Source organism: Trachinotus anak, unplaced genomic scaffold (genome assembly GCF_046630095.1).
Source record: "Trachinotus anak isolate AG129_WGS33_773 ecotype Australia unplaced genomic scaffold, CSIRO_AGI_Tana_v1 ptg000011l, whole genome shotgun sequence".
Classification (NCBI taxonomy): Eukaryota; Metazoa; Chordata; class Actinopteri; order Carangiformes; family Carangidae; genus Trachinotus; species Trachinotus anak.
In genome coordinates, this window is record NW_027273862.1 from 24,580,588 (window position 1) to 24,600,886 (window position 20,299).

General features: G+C 41.0%; 1 protein-coding gene across 5 annotated transcripts in view; it reads left to right on the forward strand.

The window, feature by feature from the left end:
* Nucleotides 1–20,299, forward strand: part of myo9aa (myosin IXAa) — a 105,004-nt gene that overhangs the window by 3,211 nt on the left and 81,494 nt on the right. The gene's annotated exons all lie outside the window — the stretch shown is intronic.

The window sequence follows — 20,299 nt, forward strand, 5'->3', positions numbered from 1 at the left end:
TCTGTAGAAATGCAGCCTTGGAAAGAAAGCTACAACAGCTACCAGGGCCTGTATCCCAGAATTCATTTAACTGTTCTTTAAAAACAAGTACAGTGTTGGAAAAGTGCAGCAGCTCTTCAAACATGCTGTTTTGTTCTCTTGATAATTGAGTTACCAACCCTCTGGGCTGTACCTGGTTCTTTGCACATCCACAGCAGCTCCTGTGAGCATTGTTCCTGCAGTCTCTACCATAATCTGAAAATGGGAATGACCCCATCATCGGCCCCCAAGGTGTTACCTGCTGAACCGAATCGCAGCTTGTGTTTGGGGGTCACGACATGAGTCACGTGCTGCGAGCTCACATGATTGGGATGTCCTCAAAAGTGTTGTGGATGCATGATAGGATTGTATAGTGTAAATGATTGGCATGCACATGAAGTCATTAAAGAGGAACCTGCTTGTGTTGCACCGAACAAAGCCCCCCTTTCTTTAGTGGGCCATTATACGAGGGAGGCTTTGGCCTCAAAGGCTCAGCTTCCCTGCATTTTGCATTTCCCCTCATTAACTCACTGGTGCTAACAGTAGCTGGAGTGAGATGGAGAGAAGAAAGTGCATTGTGTTGTTCTTTCTTTGCAATTTTGTTTACGTGAAATGAGCTTAACTTGTTCTTTTTTAATTAATCCCTTTAAATGGGAACTAGAGTCAACAAACAACACTCATCTGCTTGGAAGCTCAGTTTGTACCCTCTTAAATTAAATTCTATCCTCCGAGGTTTTGTTTTGGACGGAGAAGCGTGTGTTTAGAGTCTTTCTTGTTGAGTGGTCATTTAGTCAAAGCCTTAAAAAAAATCACAGAAAAGTTGAATGCCACACAAAGAAAGCAGTTTGTTTAGCATCAAGACTTTTGATTTAGTTTTTCCTGCTGTCTACCCATTTTCTGTCGCTTATTTGGAGGCGGGTCACGGTGGCAGCAGGTTAAGCAAGGCAGTCCAGACGTCCCTGTCCCCAGCAATGCCTTCCAGTTCCTCCTGAGGGACCCCGAAGGGTTCCCGGGCCAGATGAGATATGTGATCTCTTCTGCATGTTCTGGGTCTACCCCAGGGCCTCCTCCTAACAGTTAGACGTACCTGGGAAACCTCCAATGGAAGGATCAGGAGGCATCCTGATCAGACACCAGAACCAACTCAACTGGCTCCTTGTGATGATGAGGAGTGACGGCTCTTCTCTGTGCTCCCTCTGGAGTAAAGTCCTACTGTGAAGTTTTTATGGAAAAGGATGCTCACTTGCATCCTAATTTGTGTTTTGGCATAAGGAAGTGAGTGGTTAGAGGCTTTGATGGGCATGTAGGAACTGCTGATCAGTGAAAGAGGAATGTGTCACAATTTTAACTCAGTATGGCAATACCAAAGTGCTAATTAAAGTTACAGACGTGCCATCAATAATATCTACGCATGATGACACATACAGGTTCAACGACACAAAGCCTCCAGATGTCAGCGGCCGTATTACTGAAGCGTTTTGGCTGCACTTCACTAGAAATGTTGTGATTTGCTGAATTTTTGTGTGTCACGCAACTGTGACAAAAGCTTCTGGCCCCCTGCAGCCTCATGGAACAGACAGGACAGGGCCCATGGTTAATCCTCAGGCATGTGCTGTTGTGTAATGGTACACAATACTGTCCATTTGAGCAGTGCTGCCATGAAACCACTTCACTAACCATCAGTCGAAAGTGTGATGATCTTGTTGGAGCCTTCAAATGACAGCACCGGCCCTCGTGGGCGTCATAGCACCAGGAAATATTAAAATATTCTTTTGGATGTCTAACGAGAAAGAGTTGTGTGTGTTTTTCTTCACACCCACTCAAAGTTGGATATAATATTAAAACGTTGAGTTTGGTCTATACCGTACAGCGCATGCTCTTATCTGTGAGACATTCTGGCAGTTTACAGTAGTCTGTGCACTGTCAGAATGAGGCAAGAGGGGAGGAAGAGCAGAGATAGTTCTGGGTATCTGACAACAAACAGGCTGTGATAAGGTGCAGCCCGAGAAAGGCTCACTAATAGTTGGAATGCTCCCCCCGTCTAATCTATACTGCAGTTATCAGTAAAGTAAATGTGCGGATGATATAGGCTGCTTTGGGAGAAAGTCTAACCATTAACTGGAATTAAAGAAAATGATGGAAAATATAATTCTGAAATGCATGATTAATATCTGCTAATTAGATCTTGTACATTTTTTTAATGCAGTGAAATGGCTTTTATGTAACAGATTTTGCTGTTGAGGGCCTTGATTATGTTTTTTGTCTGTTAGTTATCAGAATTTCTCATAATTTCTTTATCGATTTGGTGGAAATTAAACCCTTTGGCCGAGGAGGAAGTGACATGTTTTTGACGATCTGGGTTCAGGTGCAAATCCTGGTATTTTGTTAAGACTTTCTTAACATTAACAGAAGACAACTGTCAGTATGAAGATTTTGTGTCTTAAAATAACTAATATGAAGATTGAGCTTTGGCAGAGGTAAGCACTCAGTAGTTAACCAGAGATAGAGTTATTAGGAGGCGTAGGGATGGGTTTCAGTTGGACCATTTAGCATAAAAAACAACATCATGTTAGACAGTGCGGTAGGAATGTTTTGAAGGTGCAAAAACCTGATAATTCTCTCCCTGTCTCAACAAACAGAGCCTTATATAGTCGTCAAGGAATCATTGATGCTTAAAACATGAGGTCATAATATTTATCATGAACCCTCGTGAGTCTTGTTGTGCCTCAGTGCTCAGTTTCACATCCCTGTCCCTTTACTTTGGCACCCACCTGCCTTCATGCTGATTGACCACTCACTGCATTTCTGAGCGGCCTCTCACTGCAGTGACTTAGCAGTCTGGTTGAATGGTTCTGGTCAGACACCCTGGAGAAGATTAGAGGGTCCCTATTGTCTCCACAGAGTCCGAGTCCTCCACCCAGCCCGAAAGAGCATACTTAAGAGTGAAGCAGTCTCAGCTTAGCAAATGTTTCTGCTCTACATGTCACGCTGACTGAGCTGCACCACGGAGCAGGTGAACTATGAAAGTAGACTCAAATGCCAACTGTAATGAGTTTTTCTCAAGTCCTTTTTCTGGAGGTGGAGAGACCCAAGCCAGCACGAGCTCAGTAAGGGTTCAGATGAAGGATTGGACTGTTCTGACCTTCTCAGCTGAGAGAATGAAGCATTGTTCTGAGAGAGTGGACTGATGCTAATTCTCTGTGGAGCTATGGTTTCTTTTGGTGGAATAAGAAGTGTTCAAGTTTTTCAAAATGTGGATGCATGTTGTCGGTTCATTTAAAGCTTCTGAGTTAGAGTTTTGAGAGAAATCTCCGTACATATTAATCATACAGTTACTTCATTAATTGATTAGTCAGTCGGCAGAGAGTTAATGTCGACAACATTTGACTGGAACTTGAATATCTTTGGGTTTTGGAGCGTTACATGGACAAAAAAAGAAATCTGAAAATGTTACTTTGCTTTATGGGAAACTGTGATCGGCTTGTGGTCAGTCAGTTAATGGCAAAAAAACAAAAAACAGTGGCTAATGAAAATAACTAAAGCCCTGAATGTACCTTGTGTTTCTTGGTCCATGTTTTTGTATTTTTACAATAGAAACAACAAATATCTTGTGTTGTAAGTCAAAGGCTCACTGCTTGTCCTCTCTTGTCTACAAACTCTTATCTTTCTTGGTCATGGTTTTCTATTACCACTGTCTTCATATGTGCGCTAGAGACCCGGCAGAGTAAAACAAGACCATGCATGCTGTGCAGGGTTATCAGAAGGCATTCTGGGAAATGAAGGACTTCACAAACCAAAGGAGAAGTAGGTGAAGCATGTTAAGGAAAAATGGATTCTCGCCAACATCTCCTTCCCCCCCATCTCCTTGAAGTCTGCAACCAAACTTGCGTTATCATCGGACTGCAGCTCTCGCTGTCTGTCTCTCTGTCACTGCGGCTCTGACTGCACCACCAGGCTCAGATTTCAAAAAGCCTGCGGTCTGCTGAAGGCAGAGAGACAGCAGTTGTTCCCCATCCTCAGAGGAGACAGCGAGAGCCTCTGTAACGCTGCCCTGTAATTACAGGTCATGTTTTTTCCTAATACGCTAAACAGATGTGCTTAAAATTATGCTTAACATTCAAAGCCCCAGTTGGATGTGATGACCTGTCATTAGTATCAGCTGGTGGAGGCGTGCACCGTCTCTGTTCTTCTGAATGATTTGGTTTAAGATTCTCAAATTCTGACTGTGTGGGTGTTAATATGCTTTACCTAAAGAACTGCAGCATTAACTGACAAAAACACCAAACAGATTAAAGTTCAGTTGAGCAAAAAGTTATAAAAGTATATTTTGAAATAAAAGGACATGTTTCATACAAAGTGATCTGATAGAAGTTAAAAAATATGTAATTTTACAGCATTCTTACTTAGTTTCCATGGACTTTATCGTGATTTACATTTAAAAAGAGGTGTAGACAGGATTTGACTTGCACTCTGTCACACAAAGATGTCAGTCTGATTTTACATGGTGAGTTTGTTTAACTTGCTGTGAGTTGATATATGACAACATGTAATACATACTGACTGGAAAACATATCCACGATTGTACTTTAGCATTGCCAGAATCTGATACATGTCATTACAAAGTTCTCCTTTGATCACTGGTGCCCACTCATGTATTCCATGATTCAGAGTTATGTCTTTGAAATAGCTCTCAGTGTAGGTGCCGAATGCCCTTAAGGAAGAAATCTTCCTTCTGTATCATTATGCAAAGCATCACAAAAGAAATCTTTGACAGCTAATTTAATCAAATTCTCTGCAGTTAATCGACCGTGACGATGATGTGTCCGTGCATGCAGGTTACAAAGGAAGTCTGAATGTTTTTATGTCGTTTTGTGTGTATGCTTGACCTGGTCACAGGTATCTGATTTAGGAAACAGTTCTCATCTCTTGGTGCATTAGAGGACGTCTGTGCTCATCACTGTGAGATCGGAGGCATCTTGGCACTGTGCTGTGTGAGTAGTTACAGTCATTACTGCTCATCTCCGCTCAGCTATGAAAGACGAGATGAATCCTTTTGGCATCTGCAGCCTCTCTTACTCTGAGTGTGTGTTTGTGTTTGCAGACAAGCTCCCAAATCCCTTTTAACCACTCCACTGTGTGTATGTATGCTGTGCCCATTTGTGTTTAAGTCGTAGGTTTTTGTAAACACAGCCTCCCTGCTGGTTGGTGTGTTGTCTTTTACACGTTCAGTGTTTCTGGAGGAAACGTGCCGATGTCCTGGCTGCTCCTCAGCCCCGTCTCCCCTCCCAGGCCAGGGCCGGCTGAATGGCTCTGTTTGGCCTAACAGACTCCCTTTCTGAGGAGGAAATGGAGTGTGCATAATCCAGGTCAATGATACCTCCTAGTCCCTCACCGTCTTCCTCTTCTTCTCCTCCCTTCTCTTCTTTCATCTCTGCATCTGCGGCTTCTGCTGTTTGATAAAACCTCGCCAACCGCTGCTTATCGGACGTTTTGACCAGTTTAGCAAACTCATACTAAACTTTTTAGACAGATGTTTTGCACTGATACAGATTTGTGAGTATTAAAAACTCCATAGTGATGAGTTGGCCGGTATTCATTTTCTTTTGATAAGGTTCCATTAAATAGTTTTAGTAAAACTGTTTCAAAACATATATGTGGTATTTCTCTATTTTGTTATCGTCATGACTAATATCTTTGCAGTGAGGTCATATCGGTTGAGTAACATAGTCCCACAGTGGCGGCACAGCGCTACTATTTCTTGCCAATTACTTTATGGTTACATATGCTTATTCTTTACATTCTGGCCTGTAATGATAACATCTACTGGTACAGTGAGGTTTAGCAAGCTCAACATCAACCGCTGGGTGCTCAGGATCATGTTTAAACAAAGAAAAAATAACTTTGTAGCCCAGTCGAATATCCTCCATCCAGTGGTAAGGAGGGGTTACACTACTATAGTGCCTTTTGCTTTATGAGGGAGCAGTTATGAGTCTTTGTTCCTGTCATATTTGTGTTAGAGTCTATGTTTGCAACCTTTCTTTTTACATACATGTGTCATGCAGTTGTTTCAATTGACATGTAATTGGGACTCTTCTTTTATTTCATTTTTTTAGCTGCGTCTCTGAGTGTTGAAAATTTCTACCACAGTTCAGATTCAGTAAGGTTAAAAGGCCTCTCTAGTCTGTTTGAGTGTTTCTACATCTCACATTGAAAACATGCAATTAACCTTTCTGTTATATTTTAGAAATTAGAAGTCAACATGTTCAAGTATGATTTCCCAGATGAACCATTAAACCGAAACACTTTCTGCCTTAAAACAGCAGCTACTGATGACGTGCTGTGCATTCGCTGCCTGTTTTATTGCAGGGTGTTGTACTTTTCCTATTCCACCGGCCAACTGTAGACTGTGCAGCGTCATATTGATATTTCCAGAGCTAGAATAGAGTCTGAAAGGAAAAAAATATTTTTCCACTCTCTAAAACAATAAAATGTAAATGTGAGGTCAGTGCAAGAGCACAGGCCTTGTTTTAGACTGAACATTTTACACCAGTGCTCAGTAGTCATACAGCACATGGCAAATTTCAATTTCTCCTCTTACAGTAGCTTAATGAGAACATGATTCAGGCACTAACGGGGTAAAGAGGAACTGGAGAGCACGTTGAGAAAACGACACACACTATGTCCAGTGAAATGCACTTAAACTCTGTGTGGACTGCATAGGAAAATATGAAAGGGTTCTTCTTTAATGCTGCTCAGATTTAATCAGAAAATGCTTTGATCTCTGTAATTATTACATGTAATCATGTTAGTAGTTTCATTATGAACTGAAACCTTTCATTACAGTCACAAGCTGTTTCCGTGAAGAGCCCCCCACACCTCTTGCTTCTGATAACAGCGAGCCATTAAAGCGTTAGCTCACACTTCTTTAGTTTCATGACTCGAACACTTAGCTGCTCCATATCTGCATGTAGACGAAGTAGAGAAGTTAGTTAATACACGTGCACAGGCCAGAGTAAGAGCTGGTTAAAGATGTGACAGTGGAGTTACCAAAGTTAGAACAAGACACAGAGCTGGAGACAGGCAACAGGTTTCAAAGCAGGTGTTTCAGGATCAGCTGACCCAGCTGTCTCATCCACTAACCTAGAAACAGGAAAATATTCTCCAGAAAAGTTGAAGCTCGAACTGCAGCCAGATTGGCTGTTGTTATTGTGTTTTAAGGCAGCTTTCTTCTAATATCAGTAATTAGATTAGTATGGACATCAGTGGTAAAGGCAAGGTGTTGTGCACACTGTGGAGTCTGCACCGTAGTCACACCAGTCCCCACTGTGTGACCGTCTGTGATTGTCTGAAATGTCACATGACTGGTTGTGTTGCATTGCGGAAAACTCTCCTTTTAATGCTTTTCTTTTCCTGCACTGTGGTGTAAAACTGGCTTTGTCACTTCTTAAAAAAAGATCAATATGACATTAGGAGCATTTTTTTCCTAGAAGGTGAAATAGAAATGCATTAACATTCCCATGACGGTGGTGTTATGGTGTTGTTGTGTCGAAGCCCCCTGAGCTACACTTCCTGTCTCACCCAAAGTTGCTGTCGTTGTCCTGGGAGTGGACACAGGAAGTGGAATTCTCTATGGCGACAACAGAGGAGTGGTGCTGTTTACTCCCACTGTTTCTTTTATACAAGCCCCCGGTTACATTTTTAATATCCATTACTCTCAGGAGCCTGTGACAGAGTTCAGTTAAATGGCAAGGAGTCTGTTTGAATATCGTCATCATTAAGCCATGAGAGAATTCTCCTACCAGCAAAGTAAAACTAAAACTTGCTTGTCACCACTGACATAAAAGGTTTACTAGAAAGTGAAGTGCATTTTAACCTGTGTGTGTGGGAGTTACCATGTTCCCATTGATTCTAGCCTCTTTCCCCTTTTTATGAGGGTCTATTAAAATAAATCCACCGGTCATTTACAAGCTTCTGACTTAACCTTGTACTTTGGAATTGTTGGTTTTTGTCTTAATGTGAAGTTACACTGAAGCTTTGACTGAAACTGGTTGGATTAACATTTGCTACATTATTGTTTTTCTAGGCCACAAGTTAAAGGTGTACAACAAGGCCTGTAGATATGAGAACACACAGTAGCATGCAGTGTTCTTTTTAAACAGGGTTGTCCTTGGGACTCTTGCTGTACACTGTATTAGTTTCCTTCCTCTGCCTTCTCCCTCCACTCTCTCCAGCCCACTTCAGGCAACAACAATAATAGGTCCTGCACAGCGAAGCCAGGCTCTTAATTTAGCAAACACACATGGCATTTCCTCCAGTGTCATATTTTCGTGTCAGTTGTGTCACCTGTTGGTGTACAGCCGGTGGAATGTGGAGGGAGTTAGTGTAGGCCCAGTGCTTCATTCAGAATGACCAGCCACGGTTATCCTCTGCTGTGTGGACAGACGGGCCTAAGGGGCCTTCAGTCATTTTTAATTATGGTGTGGACAGTGATTCCAGTGTGGACTTGTTCCAGCCTGGCTCCAGCCTCACTGACTCAGGTGTCTTGCAAACACACTTTAACCGCGTCAGCCATTGTACTAACACGTTGTAGTTTATTTATTGATAGATTGATATTCATGACTCAAGCTGATGAAACATTTCTGCTCCTTTTTCCTGTTTTTTTTCTTTCTCCTCTTTCACCTTAATGATTGCTCAGTTCATTGTGCTGAGCAGCAGTTTGTTTAAGGAGCTGTAAGTGTCATTTCCTGAAGTGTCTAAAATGCAACGGTAACCTTAAATAATGTTAAGCTAAATAAAGCAAGTAAATTAGCTGTAAGTTGTTGATCATTTTCAAATGCAAGCTGTACAGTTTTAGAAACCTGAATTTATCTTTTATACATTTAGAGGCAGCCATTGAAACAAAAGTTTGTGAACAGTTTAACTACCATATTACTAAGCACAAACACAACTACGCCATGCACTGTATTACTCTGCACATCAGCTGTTTGAGTTTGCTTGTGTTTAGAAATACAGTAGTTCAACTCCACAGAGACACTTTAATTTAGAATATGAAAATTAAAGATGGATAAGCAGTAAATCCTTACAATTTAAGAGGCTGGGGATAGCAAAACCCAAAACAGGGAATGATCACCTTCCCCTCTATAATGTGGTGTGACATTACTGGTGGTAAAGGTGGAAAAAAAAAACCTGAAGAAGCTGGACAGTGATCATTTATTTGAGATAACATCTGCTGTGCTGTTCCTACACATTACTGGACTCTCAGCTCTGAGGGCACAAATTGCTGCTGAAATGACAGACTAAACCAGCTGTTCAACCAATTGTCGAACCGTATCAATAACGAGTACAAGTACAGTGAAGTCTCGCCATGCTGAAGCCAGGCTGGCTCTTTCCTTTCTCTCATTTCTGACTTCTTCTTTTCTTCCGCTCTCACTCTCACTTTCCCACAGCTCAGATTTCAGGAAACCAACATCCTCTTCTCTGTCCGTTTCTCTCTGTCTGTTTCCGTCTCTGTATCTCCTCCATTTTCTCAATTCAGTCTCTCTTTCTGTGAGTCTCTGTTCCCTCTCAGTTCATTCTCCTTTCTCACTCTCACCGGCTGTCTGACCATTTCGGCCCGAGCTCATATTCCACACCCCAGCCACCACTTCCTAGTCATTAGTAGTTACAGAGACAGACAGAGAGACTTGAGAGCCGTGTGAGTGAGTGCACAACATGCTTTAGACGTAGAAAAATGCATGTAAGGCTGTGCAGGCCCTGAAACCATATTACTGTCAGTGCCTTTTGGGCCTGAATTGACAAGTTAATTCAGGAAGGAAACTACTCGTCTCCACTCCCTGAAATTCACCACAACTCATCCCTCTCTATTGTCATCGGAGTGGTAAATCTAGATGAACTAGATATTGAGGATTTATTGAGGGATTAATTTTCAGGTGATACTGCTCATTATTTTTTAGGCTTGTGTGCATCACTGAAACGACTGGAAGTGTACGTTAGACTACGGAGATGTTGCGCATGTCCTGGTTATGTTACCAGTCATTCATTACAGTTCGCCCCAACAGGCTCCATTTAATAGAGCATTTTTCCAATATTTATGGGTCACCAAGTCTCAGCTTTTTCCCATCAAGTCTCAAGGAAGTCTCATAGCAAACAAGTCTCAAGTCTCCTGCACTGTACTGCTCTGTAGAGGAAAGTCACTCTGCAACTCTGAGTATGGTGTAAAAAGGATCAGATTTTTATCAGATTTTATTTTCAGCTGATAGTGGTTTCAAGATTTGCTCCGATACAAATCATTAGGAACTGACATCTCTAGTTTTGGTATTGAATATCAGGGAAAGTTGTTAAATGAAGATGTAGAGCTCCTTTCAGACGCTACACTTCTTTCCTGTGTTTGCAAATCTGCTGGTGCTGTCATTCCCCCTAAAAAAAAAATAAATAAATAAAAAAGTTCAGGTTCTGGAGCAGTGAGCACAGTCTACACAGAGCTTTGAGGAAGCATTAGCATGTATTAACTGCAATTTTAGCAAAACCCCAAAACTGAAATGTTAAAGACGCTGACAAAAAATGTTGGCATCCTTTGCTCCTCGTTTTCCATTTACCTAAATGAGCGTCAAACATGGTCTTTCGCCAGTGAGTTGAATAAAAGGAAAGGTTACAGTGGGTTGCTCTGCCATATCCTCATGTTCCAGTCAATTTACCACATGGTCTAGGAAAAGTTAACCTCTGTCAACCATTCACTTTTGGGTGGTTTTACTGGTATGACTCAGAATTGGTTTGTACACTTCTCCAAAGGAAATGGTGTAAAACGGCACATTGTCAGACACAACTGGAGTCAGAGCTGCAGAGTAAAGCTTCACAATGACCAAGGAGTTTTATCTTCCTGCTGTTTGTCCAGGTTGTGTTGAGTCTGGGGCTGCAACCAGCAATTGTTTTCATTATTTATTCTTTTAATTATATTTACACTTAATTGTTTTTCTTTAGTCTATAAGATGTAAGGGGTTGGTGGAACTGCCTGATGGTCCAAACCCAAAGATCTGGAAAATACAAAGATGGCAGAGTGAAAGTAATCTGCTGAAGTATTAGCTTCTTGAGGCTTGGTGTCAAATAGACTACTCGCAGGGGTCGATGGTAAACCACTGCTGACAAGCTAACACACTGACCAGCTGGAACATGCTAGCGTTAGCCACAACAGCTCCCAGCTCCTTTCTGTTTTCTCTGTGCTGTGACGTTTACTCCAACTCCAATCCACCCATCGCCGTGATTCCACTGGAGTGAACGGACTTCATTGCTAAATTTAGTTGCTGGTGTGACTCATATTTGAGGAACTCTAACCTGCAAATTTGGATATTTTTCCTTAAATGATTGAAATTTGATGATTAATTTTAATGTCAATCAACCAGTGAACTATTAGCAACTAGTTGAATCTGCAGTTTTCTGTTTTCACTATTATAATTTTACGTTAGTCAACTCTGTCTCCTAGAAATTACGTCAGATATTTTGCCATATTATATTTTGGCATAAAACAATTAAATTGCCTGTGAGCGTTTTTCTGATCTGCTCAGTATCAGCATATTTTCTGTTGCAGTTTAATTGTGTATGTGTCGTCATTTCTAGGACACAGGGCTTCTCCAGTAGCCTTTTCTGAACGAGCTGGAGAATTGTAGCTCCCTGCTTGACAAGGTCAAGGCCTCTTTCTGTCTGTGAGCTGCAGACCTGCCTGCAGGCTGAAGGTGAGCTATTTCTGTGGGACACTGCAGACGCAGAGTTGTATTACACATTGATACATTTGGGTCCAAGGAATGGTGACCTGCAATTATGTGCATGTGTGTGTTTGTTGGACGTGTCGGTGCTCGTATGGCACGTCCACTGCCACATCCATCAGCTGACCCCTCTGGTCCTCTCATGCTACAGCTCAGGCTTCTTCTTCTGCAGTCTGCAGTTAGTTAGTGTCCACACTATGGTGGTTATATGTGAAAAAACATGTAAAATCAACCTGCATGTGCTAGATTTTCATGTTGTTTTTTATAAGTTGAACAATATTGAATTAAATTGGCTAAATCACTATTTCCTTTTTCAGTGGCATATGAGAAATTGTACATTTCAGCCAACAACTAGGAGTGGGGAGGACAGACCCTGTCCTCCATTGGTTAAACTTCTATGTCCCCTCCTGCTTTTTATAATCACTTACATCCTGATCAATATAGTAGAAGACAATTCAGTTTCTCCTGAATACATTTTTATTTTTCACTTTCTGTTGATACCAAAATATAAAACGGTAATTTACTGAAAATGCTGCAGGCATTGTTTGCAACGCTTCATCTGCTTTGACCAATCAACGCACATTCTTTAGAAAGCACAGTGTTTTTCTTCTCCAGTGGCTCATGCCCATCCCATGACTTTACAGTTGGTTTTATGACTGGTTGTACTGTATGTGTTTTATGTCTGAAGTGCAATTTCCTCTCCCTGTAACTGTGAGGGGGTTGGGTCTGTATTTGAAGGTTGTGTAGCCCTATTAAAAGTGGGGAAATGAGTTTCTGTGTGGTATGCATGCTTCATAACACGGTCTGGCTTCCTGTGCCTTATCTTATCTGTGCTGTAATGCACTGTCACACCATTAGCACCTTCTTTCACACATGTGATACAGGCAGACACCAATAAACTGAGCATGTTTTCCGGTAAGCGCGCCCTTTTGTTTCAGAGTATTAGAAGTATTTACAGAACAACAGACTTGGTGAGCAACAGAAACAACTGCAGACTTAAAACCTGTTACACCCATCATGTGAACTATATATAAAATTGGTTTCATGACTTCAAACTAACTTGTAGGATTAAAATTATTCATAATTATCATAGTTTTCTTTTAATAATGGTATGGTAGTTTTTTTAGTGTGGTATGATTAATCTATTCTCCAAAGGTGTGAACAAAAACCAAATCTAACAAATTACAGTGGCAAGAAAAAGTAAGTGAACCCTGTACTTGCATTTATATGATCGTCAGATCTTCATCAACGTTACAATCATGAACAAACTATTGAACGAATAACATTCATTGAATGAACAGTCATATTGATAACATCATTCAAACATTTCCAGTGTAGGTTGAGAAAAGTATCTGAAGCCCTTGGCTAATGGCATCAACTGGAGCCAGGAGTTATCAAACCTGGAGTCCAATCAGTGAAGGATGTGGGTTAGAGCAAAAACCTTTTGAGTTTGTTATTCACAAGAAACATCTGATGATGTGAACCAGGCCTTGTAGAAGAAGAAGAGCTCTCAGAAGACGTATGATCTATAATTGTTGATTTGCATAAAGCTGAAAGGGTTGCAGAGTCATCTCAAAGAGTTGAAATATTCATCAGTCCACAGTCACGCTGTGATTTAGCTCTGTGGCTACTGGGCGCCCAGCTAAGATGATTCTAAAATCACAACACAGAATGAACAATAACATAACAAAGACACCATGGAGGACATCGCCGCTCTCCAAGAGAATATTGCTGCACCTCGGAAGTTTGCCAAACCTGACACTCCACAGCTCTATTTTATATAATGTTTTATGGCTTCACATAGTTTTTCTTCTCACTGTATTATTTTGCACAAGCTCAACTAGTCCATCAAATTCAGTAAAAACATTTCCCAGTTTTTGAGCTGTTGCTCTGACACACACACAGCAGCTGGGGTGTAAACTCGTTAACTCGTGGGAAAACCACACAGTAACTGTGAAGTGAAACAATTAACATGGTCAAACATAACTTAATTGTAATAAACATTGTAAATACAAGATGACACACCTGTCTTTGTGTCACTGAGCACATGTCACTCCCCTACAGATATGAACACACCCAACACCACCGCATGAACTTGTAGCTCTGCTGACCAACAGGTGAAGGATGCACTGTTTTCTCTGAATTTAAGGGTTATTAGATGAAGCGTTCAAATAATATTCCTGCTTTATAATATAGCATGAAACTAATGTCTGTATCTGCTTTCAAGCCACAGTTTGTTGCTACCACATACACTGACTGTTTTCATTTTCCAGTCATAAAAAGCAGTAGAAAACATTTTCTTTCACCTTAAATTTTACAGAAATAGTTGAAACAGGTTTGTGAATTTTGCTTAAATAATCAGCTGAATCCAGACAGTGTCAAAAAGAAGGATGTGAATTCAGCATTAGGAATGTTTATAGTTGTCGGCCTTTACTCTAATCCCAGTCAGGTCAAGGATGTGAGCTGTAGCTTTTAGCAACACTTCACTGCAAACTTATTGACAGGAACCAAATGCACAATAGTGAGAAACTAGCAGTGTGGTCCGATGACATGTAGCTAATAAACGCAGCAGCTAAATTTGGCACCATGGAGCTGTCACATTCACAAATGAACCCACAAAAATGTGCAGACTGGCTGTGAGAGTTCACAGTCTAGTGCCAACTCACACACCCTAGTGTAGTGCATTCAGATTCCCAGTGGCTGAAGGTGTAGGAAAGAGCCGCCACAACATTATGAACCCTGAATACAAGAGCTGAGCCCTGATGACAGTGACACACACACACACATGCACGCACACACACGCACAGCCTTTCAGTACAAATGACTTCACGTGGTAGAAAGCTAACCAAACTTGATCCTTCACTCGTCTGCAACAATGGCAGCCATTGAAGAGTCTGACTCACATGGTTGGACCTCTCCTTAGTTTCCTGTCAGAGGGAACCTCCACACAGGCGTCTCGCAGACGATGTTCAGATTACAGAGAAAATGCAAATAGTGTCATGGTCCTCTGATTATTCAGTATCTGTAAATGAAATACGTACGTCTGCAGGCATCCTAGGTAATTCTTTCATAAATCAGGATTATTCATATTACACATGCATTTTACCTAGAAAAAACAATAAATATGCTATTTGTTAAAAACAGGGCTCTACTTATATGTTTTGGTAACATCAATCAGAGGAAGTAGCCAGTTTGAAAATCTGTCCACCTGTTAAATGCATTTTGCTTTATTAAATCCACTGCATTTTAAATTGAGCGAAACACTATTTTGTATTCCCTATTGTATTGTGTTGCTTGTATTTTTTGTGTTTCACTCATGCTGCAGGTTCTGTTAAGCCGCTGATCCAAGTGCAGATAAGTTTCAACATTACTCTTAGCTTTGGTGAAGTCGGATAACATCTGGCCCTAAGTTTAACTCGAAAAAAAAGTTCAAAGCAAGAATGTGTATCTCGTATGATTCACACGTCCAGACTTTGCGCATGAATTCTAACTTTGCTGTTTGTCGATGTCTTAGTTGATGAGTTTGTCCTCATCTGCTGTGCCTTGGGAAACGTTTCCTCAAACTGATTCCAGGTCAGGTTACTTGACTGTGATTCCTGATCTCTGACCATTCAGGTGATGTAACCAGATCTGTTTCTGGTTCAGTCGTTTGAGGAGAACAGAGAGGAGAAGAGGCCACTGCATTTTTCCTCCAGCTGTGCTCCATCTGCTTTGTCACTTCCTCCAGGGCACAAACCTCTGGCTTATCTACATCAAACCTTTTTCTAAAAAAGTTACCATGCAGACACACAGGCGCGGCGCTCAGGTGAAACGTCATCATGCCTGAAACGTTTTCTCTTCCTCTCTGCCCAGTCTGCTGCTCACCGCCTCTTCACATGCTTCCACTGCGAGGACACTTTGAGCGGCAGGGTCGCTGCGTGTTTGTTACTTTGAGAAGGTCGTGTCTACAGAATGTGAGCGATACCGTGAGTGCAGGGTGTGAAAGTGCGTCTGTGCTGTATCTGTGTGTGGGAACACAGTACTTTTTTCTGTAGCTGAAAAAAGTGACACAATTCTTATTATGTTCACCAGTATCACAGTTGGCCTTTCACAGTCAGTTTTTTTTCATGTGCTGGTCTGAAGAATGAACAGTGTGTGTGTGTGTGTGTTATCTAAAAGGATAGTTTATTCTTAGACAAAAGAGCATCCTTCCCAGCCACGGATGCTAATGATTCAAAGTTATTGATTAATCACCATCAAGAATTTGATCGAACAAGAATATGAGAACTGGTGTGACATTTTAATGCATCCCTCGGACAACAGCTCCATTCGTGGTGTCAGTATCAGACTTATGTTGAGTGTCATACATGTGGGATAACTACACCATGTGTACCGCCAGCAACCATGATCCATGCCCCTGATATGGGAACAACATGGTGAAAGCTATTTACTTTCCTTGATGACATGTTGGATGTTTAACAACAATGAAACTTGTGTTTCAGTTTCTAGCTGGAAGACTATTGTCACAATTTTACCATCATACTGAGGCTTCATCTCTCATTTGTTCATGTGCTTTCCTGTAAATCACTGATCATCCTAAATTAAAGATGTTTAAACTAAGTTCCCTGCCACACCATGGGTGTATTTGTGAATGGGTCTGCAGAGCAGAGGCCCAGTAGCCCCCTAACCTCTTAGGGCCCCTGCACCACAGCCTCTGTATAAAGTGATTTTTAACATTATTAGTTTTAAAGTGAAAGGTCAGACACAAAACAACTACAAAGAGACACAAAACAGCCACAAAGAGGCACAAGATAACCAAAAGGAGATGCAAAGTTACCATAAAGAGAAGCAAAACAACTGCAAAGAGACACAAAATGATCACAAAGACACATAAGACAACCACAGAGATATTCAAAATGACCATAGAGAGACACAAAACAACTACAAAGAGAATAATTTTTTGAAACCTTTTATTGATTTGATCTTTCTAACAAATATACATGCAATTTTTCCATCATATGTCTGTTCACATACCAACAGAACAACATGACAAGAGGAAATAGTTCACTGTCACTGGTATAAACAAAGAAATAAGTAAATAAAGACGTTATTTTTCCGATTCCATATTATGTGACATATTTTTAACCCAGAGGAATAATCAGCTGTGTTTGTAATATTCACGTCTACAAATATATGCTCTTTTACTTCCAGATCAACCTGCTCAGTGTGTAGGTAAAATGAAAACACACTTTAGCTTCTAAGAGAATCTGTTACACCTCTCTCCTGCCATTGCAGCTGCCTGCCCACCATGTTTTTTTGGCTGCCTACAGGTTAATCTCCAAAAGTAACACAGCCTACTTGTTAAAGTGAAATAAAATAATATAAAAGCCTCTTTCTGATTAAAATGAAGCTTACACCTGTTGAACTTAGTTAACCAGCTCACTGTGGCCACTGCTGCTTTTGCCACCCCTTCCTTATAACATTATCCATTGCAAAACTATTCCACCAAATGTTTAATAAGACTGATTATATAAAAACCTGGTCTGAAAACACTGGTCTGTTTGTGTGTTGTTAGAAGACCATAATACAGATAATCAGTATTATCAGAACAGATAATCTGTATTTGTAGGTCACAGCACTTGTTGATACCAAAATTGCTTAGGCTTTAAGTACCCTGAATGCCTTGTCCCATCTAATTTAAAAAAAAGATTGCATATAATTGTTATGTTAAATCAAGTACTAAATGAGAAAGAGCAGCCATTTAAATTATTACATTGTTTTTTAAATTTACTTTATTTTTCTCATTATTTACTCGTCTTAAGTCGTCCCTGCTTTGCACCACTGGAATAGCACTTTTTCTTCAGTGTTTAATCCATTATGGATCATTCATGTATCTGACAATTGCCACATCCTCCCATCCCCCAATCCCAGCAGGATCTCCCTCGTGTCACCTTGATCCGTTCCAGACTGAAGTTAATGCAGTTGTCTCTTAACAAAAGCAAGATAGCAATGGAGATGGTTGCTGCTGGGAGATGTACTGTGATTGGTAAGATCTGTTTGTGTTTTTCTGGAGGAGATGCCCATTAGTTGATTGTCCTCATGTGATGGTAAACAGAGAGGCAGCCAGCATGGCCCTGTGCTGTCTAGCTCTGCCTCCACCCTAAATCTCCCCTCCCTATCCTTTAAGCAGCGAGCTGACCATCTGTCCCAGGCGCCACTCAGTGCTCAGTGCATACGCTCAGACACACACACACACACACACATGCAGAGAATACATTCATCAGTGTCAGTTAATACCTGCCATTGGATATGTGTATGGTATTGATGTTATGCAGCTCGATTGAATGCTTTGTGTGAGGGTGAAAAAGGTGATGTGCGTGTGTGTTTTCCTGTGTCTGTGCCTGTATTTGGAAAGGGGAGAGGTCCTGTGTGCATGTGTTTGTATGGCGCATGGTTATATCAAAGTTGCTGAGGCGACACGTGGCATGAGAGGTTGGGTATGGGGCGACAGGAAATGACCAGGCAGGGGTGCAGCATTGGATCATTTTCCTGCTGAAATCTGTTGTGCTTCACTCTGTGCACCAACTATATGTTACATTTCCTGTTTTCCCTTTTTTCTGTTGTGTACATACTGCTCATGCAGTTTGATTATTATGAGGAGTATGATCCATTTTTTTCTTCATGCATTCTGATACTGAAGAAATTAATAATGATGCCTTAAAAGACAAAGGGTTATTACAGCTATGAATGATATTAGGGTGTATGCAGGTCTTGAAAAGTCCTAAAATGCAATTAATTTAGTTTCCTCTTAAAAAAAAAAAAAAAAAAAGGTTGCCTGCAGTAATGTTACTTGTGAAACCTTTTTGTATCAGCGTCATACATCTATAAACTATATAAACTTAAGGTGGGATTGTTGTGACAGTGAGTTATAGCCTCAGGAGGCTGTTCAGTCAGCATCATCAGTCCTGTAACAAACACTGTCCCTGATAGCTATTGTGGCTTGGAGGCTCATTGTTTCATAAAGTGTTGATTTTAGCACAAACTTGAAAAAATTAACTTAAATGAATTGATCATTTTTAACTGGGACCATGGTTTCATCCATTCAGGTTGCGTTAATTTAATTCATAGGAATTATTGTTATATAATGCTGGGGAGAACTGAAAATAATGCAGTAAGTCGTCATTTTAAGCCAGTTTGTCTATGTTGGTGTTCTACCATGCTTCAGTGCTTTGGTCACTATGACTCTGAAACAGCTATTAAATTGCTTTCTATGTGTGTTTACACTGTACTCTGCAGGCAGTGTAAAAGGGATGTGTGGTGGTAGACAGCAGTGGCAGGACAGAGGTGTAGTAGATTCCCTTAGAGCCTAATTTAGAGAGTAGAATATATAGAGCAGCCGCAACACATGTTACACTTTGATTAATAGTGGCAACTTAAGTGCTACAGTGCGGCATTCCTTTCTGTACCCGCATGAAAAAGCCACAGCCGATGGCAACAAGTTGAAGCCCATTCCCGCCCTCCATTCCTGTGGGCTTTAAAAATCAGTATCTGAAGCAGGAGTCGGTGAAACGGACTGAATCAAGTGGGTACAACACGTCGCACAATAACTCCTGGAATGCACCGAACATTTCAGACTGATGATACACGAGAGTGCAATGCTACCTGGGTCAGGCAAAAGGACAAATACGTCAGCTATTGCAATGTGGGCTTTATCTATGGTCGACAACCTCTTTTTGGTTGATATTAACACCGAATAAGTTTCTGCCTCTTCATCAGTGAAATCCTCAAATGTGATGTCCTCTAAAAGCAGTTTGTTCACTCATAGCCAGAGCCTGCAGTGCTCTGCTGTGGCTTTTTAAGAGACATCACGTGGAAAAATGTTTGGATTTAAAAGCTTTTTAATTAGCAGTTTGGCAGACAATGCACTTAGAGTTCATATTTGTAGCTCGAATAACACCATAACCTCCACCTCCATCCCTTACTGTGCTGAATATATTGGTTGTTATTATTTTATGTTGAGAGGGGATGATGGCCAACAAGACATTTTTGAACTGTTATCTGCTGTATGCCTGCATGTATTACATGAAAATATCTATTAAGTTGAACATTTTAAAATAACCTCTGGCTCATTGCTTCATTCAGATGTATTTCGAGCGTTTGTGCTACAGGACAGTCCAAGTCCTCATGATGGCGAAGAAATCACAGAGCAGCAGAGTCTTTGTCAGCAGTTCAGTCAATAAACCCGTCCTCTCTCTATTTCTGTATCTGTGGCCTCCACTCACCCCATGATGTCCTGATGCTTTGTATAGAAGAGGGAACTTGTGAATGGCTTGATTGTGTATTCAGTGAGGAGGATGGCAGCTGTAGGTCTTGGTGTTGCGAGAGCTTATGTGTGTTCTTGGGATTGTGTATGTGTGTTAATGGTAATCCCGTCGATCCTGATGACTTATCCTTTATCCTTTATGAGTTTGCATGTTGGGTTCCAGCAAAATAATTTGGCCCTTTAGTAGATTACATAATAGCTATGAGGTCTTTGTGTCATAACC